Source organism: Dama dama, chromosome 3 (genome assembly GCF_033118175.1).
Source record: "Dama dama isolate Ldn47 chromosome 3, ASM3311817v1, whole genome shotgun sequence".
NCBI lineage: Eukaryota > Metazoa > Chordata > Mammalia > Artiodactyla > Cervidae > Dama > Dama dama.
In genome coordinates, this window is record NC_083683.1 from 7,778,839 (window position 1) to 7,786,720 (window position 7,882).

Here is a 7,882-nt window from a genome sequence, read left to right on the forward strand (position 1 = left end):
GGTGTGAAAAATATGAAGAGCTTCAAAAGGTGTGAAATACATGAGGAGCATGAAATGGGCTGAAAAATAAGGGAAGCATGAATTGCTGTGGAATAACATGAAGAGCCTGAAAAGCTGTGAAAAATATGAAGAGCTTCAAAAGGTGTGAAATACATGAGGAGCATGAAATGGGCTGAAAAATAGGAGAAGCATGAAGTGGTGTTTAAAAATATGAAGAGCTTGAAAAGGTGTGAAAAATATGAAGACCTTCAAAAGGTGTCAAAAATGAGATGAGCATGAAACGGTCTGAAAAATAGGAGGATCATGAAACGGTGTTGAAAAACATGAAGAGCCTGAAAAGATGTGAATAATATGAAGAGCTACAAAAGGTGTCAAAATTATGAGGAGCATGAAACGTTCTGAAAAATAGGAGGAGCCTCAACCTGTGTTCAAAAACATGAAGAGCCTGAAAAGGTGTGAAAAATATGAAAAGCTTCAAAAGGTGTCAAAATGAGATGAGCATGAACCCGTCTGAAAAATAGGAGGAGCATGAAGCGGTGTTGAAAGACATGAAGAGCCTGAAAAGGTGTGAGAAATATGAAGAGCTTTAAAAGGTGTCAAAAATATGAGGAGCATGAAACGGTCTGCAAAAAAGTAGGAGCATGAAGTGATGTTGAAAAACTTGAAGAGCATGAAAAGGTGTGAAATATATGAAGAGGTTCAAAGTTGTGAAATACCTGAGGATCATGAAACGGTGTGAAAAAGTGGAGGAGCATGAAGCAGAGTTCGAAAACATGAAGAGCCTGAAAAGGTTTGAAAAATATGAAGAGCTCAAAAAGTGTCAAAAATATGAGGAGCATGAAACGATGTGAAAAATACGAGGAGCATGAAGCAGTGTTCAAAAACATGAAGAGCTTCAAAAGGTATGAAAAATATGAGAGCTTCAAAAGGTGTCAAAAATATGAGGAGCATGAAACGGTCTGAAAAATATGAGGAACATGAAGCGGTGTTCAAACACATGAAGAGCCTGAAAATGTGTGAAAATTATGAAGATCTTCAAAAGCTGTCAAAATTATGAGGAACATAAAACGTTTTGAAAAATAGGAGGAGCATGAAACGGTGTTGAAAAACATGAAGAGCCTGAAAAGGTGTGAAAAATATGAAGAGCTTCAAAATCTTTGAAAAATATGAAGAGCTTTCAAAGGTGTGAAATACATGAGGAGCATGAAACTCTCTGAAAAATAGGAGGAGCCTGAAATGGTGTTCAAAAACATGAATAGACTGAAAACGTGTGAAAAATATGAAGAGCTTCAAAAGGTGTGAAAAATATGAGGAGCATGATATGGTTTGAAAAATAGGATTAGCATGAAGCGGTGTTCAAAAACATGAAGAGCCTGAAAAGTTGTGAAAAATATGAAAGGCTTCAAAAGGTGTGAAAAATATGAGGAGCATGAAACGGTCTGAAAAATCAGAGGAGCATGAAGCGAAGTTGAAAAACATGAAGAGCCTGAAAATGTGTGAAAAATATGAAGAGCTTCAAAAGGTGTCAAAAATATGAGGAGCATGAAATGGTCTGAAAAATTGGAGGAGCATGAAGCGGTGTTGAAAAACATGAAGAGCCTTAAAAGGTGTGAAAAAAATGAAGAGCTTCAAAAGGTGTCAAAAATATGAGGAGCATGAAAAGGTCTGAAAAATATGAGCAGCATGAAGCGGTGTTGAAAAACATGAAGAGCCTGAAAAGGTGTGAAAAATATGAAGAGCTTCAAAAGGTGTGAAATACATGAGGAGCATAAAACTCTCTGAAAAAGAGAAGGAGCATGAAGTGGTGTTCAAAAACATGAAGAGCCTGAAAGGTGTGAAATATATGAAGAGCTTCAAAAGGTGTGAAAAATATGAGGAGCATGATATGGTTTGAAAAATAGGATTAGCATGAAGCGGTGTTCAAAAACATGAAGAGCCTGAAAAGTTGTGAAAAATATGAAAACCTTCAAAAGGTGTCAAAAATGAGATTAGCAGGAAACGGTCTGAAAAATAGGACGTGCATGAAGCGGTGTTGAAAAACATGAAGAGCCTGAAAAGTAGTGAAAAATATGAAGAGCTTCAAAAGGTTTCAAAAATATGAGGAGCATGAAACTGTCTGAACAATAGGAGAAGCATGAAGCGGTGTTCAAAAACATGAAGAGCCTGAAAAGGGGTGAAAAATATGAAGAGCTTCAAAAGGTGTCAAAAATATGAGGAGCATGAAACGGTCTGAAAAATTGGAGGAGCATGAAGCGTTGTTGAAAAACATGAAGAGCCTGAAAAGGTGTGAGAAATATGAAGAGCTTCAAAAGGTGTTAAAATTATGAGTAGCATGAAACGGTCTGAAAAATAGAAGCAGCATGAAACGGTGTTGAAACACATGAAGAGCCTGAAAACGTGTGAAAAATATGAAGAGCTTCAAAAGGTGTGAAAAATATAAAGAGTTTCAAAGGTGACAAAAATGAGATGAGCATGAAACGGTCTGAAAAATAGGAGGAGCATGAAGTGGTGGTGAAAAACATGAAGAGCCTGAAAAGGTGTGAAAAATATGAAGAGCTTCAAAATGTTTCAAAAATATGAAGAGCATGAAACGGTCTGAAAATCAGGAGGATCATGAAGCTGTGATCAAAAACATGAAGAGCCTGAAAAGGTGTGAAAAATATGAAGAGCATCAAAAGGTGTGAAATACATGAGGAGCATGAAACGGGCTGAAAAATAAGAGAAGCATGAAGTGCTGTGGAAAAACATGAAGAGCCTGAAAAGCTGTGAAAAATATGAAGAGCTTCAAAAGGTGTGAAATACATGAGGAGCATGAAACGGGCTGAAAAATAGGAGGATGATGAAACGGAGTTGAAAAACATGAAGAGCCTGAAAAGATGTGTAAAATATGAAAAGCTTCAAAAAGTGTCAAAAATGTGAGGAGCATGAAACGGTCTGAAAAATAGGAGGAGCATGAAGCTGTGTTCAAAAACATGAAGAGCCTGAAAAGGTGTGAAAAATATGAAGAGCTTCAAAAGGTGTCAAACATATGAGGAGCATGAAACGGTCTGAAAAATAGGAGGAGCATGAAGCTGTGTTCAAAAACATGAAGATCTTAAAAGGGTGTGAAAAATATGAAGAGCTTCAAAAGGTGTGAAAAATATGAGGAGCATGAAACGGTCTGAAAAATAGAAGCAGCATGAAACGGTTTTGAAAAACATGAAGAGCCTGAAAACGTGTGAAAAATATGAAGAGCTTCAAAAGGTGTGAAAAACATGAAGAGCTTCAAAGGTGACAAAAATGAGATGAGCATGAAACGGTCTGAAAAATAGGAGGAGCATGAAGTGGTGGTGAAAAACATGAAGAGCCTGAAAAGGTGTGAAAAATATGAAGAGCTTCAAAATGTTTCAAAAATATGAAGAGCATGAAACGGTCTGAAAATCAGGAGGATCATGAAGCGGTGTTCAAAATCATGAAGATCCTGAAAAGGTGTGAAAAATATGAAGAGCTCAAAAAGTGTCAAAAATATGAGGAGCATGAAACGATCTGAAAAATACGAGGAGCATGAAGCAGTGTTCAAAAACATGAAGAGCCTGAAAAGGTGTGAAAAATATGAAGAGCTTCAAAAGGTGTGAAATATATGAGGAGAATGAAACGGTCTGAAAAATAGGAGGATCATGAAGCAGTTTTCAGAAACATGAAGAGCATGAAAAGGTGTGAAAAATATGAAGAGCTTCAAAAGGTGTGAGATATATGAGGAGAATGAAACGGTCTGAAAAATAGGAGGATCATGAAGCGGTTTTCAGAAATATGAAGAGCATGAAAAGGTGTGAAAAATATGAAGAGCTTCAAAAGGTGTGAAATACATGAGGAGCATGAAACGGGCTGAAAAATAAGAGAAGCATGAAGTGCTGTGGAATAACATGAAGAGCCTGAAAAGCTGTGAAAAATATGAAGAGCTTCAAAAGGTGTGAAATACATGAGGAGCATGAAATGGGCTGAAAAATAGGAGAAGCATGAAGTGGTGTTTAAAAATATGAAGAGCTTGAAAAGGTGTGAAAAATATGAAGACCTTCAAAAGGTGTCAAAAATGAGATGAGCATGAAACTGTCTGAAAATAGGAGGATCATGAAACGGTGTTGAAAAACATGAAGAGCCTGAAAAGATGTGAAAAATATGAAGAGCTACAAAAGGTGTCAAAGTTATGAGGAGCATGAAACGTTCTGACAAATAGGAGGAGCCTCAACCTGTGTTCAAAAACATGAAGAGCCTGAAAAAGTGTGAAAAATATGAAGAGGTTCAAAGTTGTGAAATACATGAGGATCATGAAACGGTGTGAAAAAATGGAGGAGCATGAAGCAGAGTTCGAAAACATGAAGAGCCTGAAAAGGTTTGAAAAATATGAAGAGCTCAAAAATTGTCAAAAATATGAGGAGCATGAAACGATCTGAAAAATACGAGGAGCATGAAGCAGTGTTCAAAAACATGAAGAGCTTCAAAAGGTATGAAAAATATGAGAGCTTCAAAAGGTGTCAAAAATATGAGGAGCATGAAACGGTCTGAAAAATATGAGGAACTTGAAGCGGTGTTCAAACACATGAAGAGCCTGAAAATGTGTGAAAATTATGAAGATCTTCAAAAGCTGTCAAAATTATGAGGAACATGAAACGTTTTGAAAAATAGGAGGAGCATGAAACGGTGTTGAAAAACATGAAGAGCCTGAAAAGGGGTGAAAAATATGAAGAGCTTCAAAATCTTTGAAAAATATGAAGAGCTTTCAAAGGTGTGAAATACATGAGGAGCATGAAACTCTCTGAAAAATAGGAGGAGCCTGAAATGGTGTTCAAAAACATGAAGAGCCTAAAAATGTGTGAAAAATATGAAGAGCTTCAAAAGGTGTGAAAAATATGAGGAGCATGATACGGTCTGAAAAATAGGAGGAGCATGAAGCTGTGTTCAAAAACATGAAGAGCCTGAAAAGTTGTGAAAAATATGAAAGGCTTCAAAAGGTGTGAAAAATATGAGGAGCATGAAACGGTCTGAAAAATCGGAGGAGCATGAAGCGGTGTTGAAAAACATGAAGAGCCTGAAAATGTGTGAAAAATATGAAGAGCTTTAAAAGGTGTCAAAAATATGAGGAGCATGAAACGGTCTGCAAAAAAGTAGGAGCATGAAGTGATGTTGAAAAACTTGAAGAGCATGAAAAGGTGTGAAAAATATGAAGAGGTTCAAAGTTGTGAAATACATGAGGATCATGAAACGGTGTGAAAAAGTGGAGGAGCATGAAGCAGAGTTCGAAAACATGAAGAGCCTGAAAAGGTTTGAAAAATATGAAGAGCTCAAAAAGTGTCAAAAATATGAGGAGCATGAAACGATCTGAAAAATACGAGGAGCATGAAGCAGTGTTCAAAAACATGAAGAGCTTCAAAAGGTATGAAAAATATGAGAGCTTCAAAAGGTGTCAAAAATATGAGGAGCATGAAACGGTCTGAAAAATATGAGGAACATGAAACGGTGTTCAAACACATGAAGAGCCTGAAAATGTGTGAAAATTATGAAGATCTTCAAAAGCTGTCAAAATTATGAGGAACATGAAACGTTTTGAAAAATAGGAGGAGCATGAAACGGTGTTGAAAAACATGAAGAGCCTGAAAAGGTGTGAAAAATATGAAGAGCTTCAAAATCTTTGAAAAATATGAAGAGCTTTCAAAGGTGTGAAATACATGAGGAGCATGAAACTCTCTGAAAAATAGGAGGAGCCTGAAATGGTGTTCAAAAACATGAAGAGCCTAAAAATGTGTGAAAAATATGAAGAGCTTCAAAAGGTGTGAAAAATATGAGGAGCATGATACGGTCTGAAAAATAGGAGGAGCATGAAGCTGTGTTCAAAAACATGAAGAGCCTGAAAAGTTGTGAAAAATATGAAAGGCTTCAAAAGGTGTGAAAAATATGAGGAGCATGAAACGGTCTGAAAAATCGGAGGAGCATGAAGCGGAGTTGAAAAACATGAAGAGCCTGAAAATGTGTGAAAAATATGAAGAGCTTCAAAAGGTGTCAAAAATATGAGGAGCATGAAATGGTCTGAAAAATTGGAGGAGCATGAAGCGGTGTTGAAAAACATGAAGAGCCTTAAAAGGTGTGAAAAAAATGAAGAGCTTCAAAAGGTGTCAAAAATATGAGGAGCATGAAACGGTCTGAAAAATATGAGCAGCATGAAGCGGTGTTGAAAAACATGAAGAGCCTGAAAAGGTGTGAAAAATATGAAGAGCTTCAAAAGGTGTGAAATACATGAGGAGCATAAAACTCTCTGAAAAAGAGAAGGAGGATGAAGTGGTGTTCAAAAACATGAAGAGCCTGAAAGGTGTGAAATATATGAAGAGCTTCAAAAGGTGTGAAAAATATGAGGAGCATGATATGGTTTGAAAAATAGGATTAGCATGAAGCGGTGTTCAAAAACATGAAGAGCCTGAAAAGTTGTGAAAAATATGAAAACCTTCAAAAGGTGTCAAAAATGAGATGAGCATGAAACGGTCTGAAAAATAGGACGTGCATGAAGCGGTGTTGAAAAACATGAAGAGCCTGAAAAGTAGTGAAAAATATGAAGAGCTTCAAAAGGTGTCAAAAATATGAGGAGCATGAAACGGTCTGAACAATAGGAGAAGCATGAAGCGGTGTTCAAAAACATGAAGAGCCTGAAAAGGGGTGAAAAATATGAAGAGCTTCAAAAGGTGTCAAAAATATGAGGAGCATGAAACGGTCTGAAAAATCGGAGGAGCATGAAGCGTTGTTGAAAAACATGAAGAGCCTGAAAAGGTGTGAGAAATATGAAGAGCTTCAAAAGGTGTTAAATTATGAGCAGCATGAAACGGTCTGCAAAAAAGGAGGAGCATGAAGTGGTGTTGAAAAAGATGAAGAGCCTGAAAAGGTGTTAAAAATATGAAAGCATCAAAAGGTGTCAAAATTATGAGGAGCATGAAACGGTCTGAAAAATAGGAGGAGCATGAAGCGCTGTTGAATATCATAAAGAGCCTGAAAAGTTGTGAAAAATATGAAGAGCTTCAAAACATGTGAAATATATGAGGAGAATGAAACGGTCTGAAAAATAGGAGGATCATGAAGCGGTTTGCAGAAACATGAAGAGCATGAAAAGGTGTGAAAAATATGAAGAGCTTCAAAAGATGTGAAATACATGAGGAGCATGAAACGGGCTGAAAAATACGAGAAGCATGAAGTGCTGTGGAAAAACATTCAGAGCCTGAAAAGCTGTGAAAACTATGAAGAGCTTCAAAAGGTGTGAAATACATGAGGAGCATGAAATGGGCTGAAAAATAGGAGAAGCATGAAGTGGTGTTTAAAAATATGAAGAGCTTGAAAAGGTGTGAAAAATATGAAGACTTCAAAAGGTGTCAAAAATGAGATGAGCATGAAACGGTCTGAAAAATAGGAGGATCATGAAACGGTGTTGAAAAACATGAAGAGCCTGAAAAGATGTGAAAAATATGAAGAGCTACAAAAGGTGTCAAAATTATGAGGAGCATGAAACGTTCTGAAAAATAGGAGGAGCATCAACCTGTGTTCAAAAACATGAAGAGCCTGAAAAGGTGTGAAAAAAATGAAAAGCTTCAAAAGGTGTCAAAAATGAGATGAGCATGAACCCGTCTGAAAAATAGGAGGAGCATGAAGCGGTGTTGAAAGACATGAAGAGCCTGAAAAGGTGTGAGAAATATGAAGAGCTTCAAAAGGTGTCAAAAATATGAGGAGCATGAAACGGTCTGCAAAAAAGTAGGAGCATGAAGTGATGTTGAAAAACTTGAAGAGCATGAAAAGGTGTGAAAAATATGAAGAGGTTCAAAGTTGTGAAATACCTGAGGATCATGAAACGGTGTGAAAAAGTGGAGGAGCA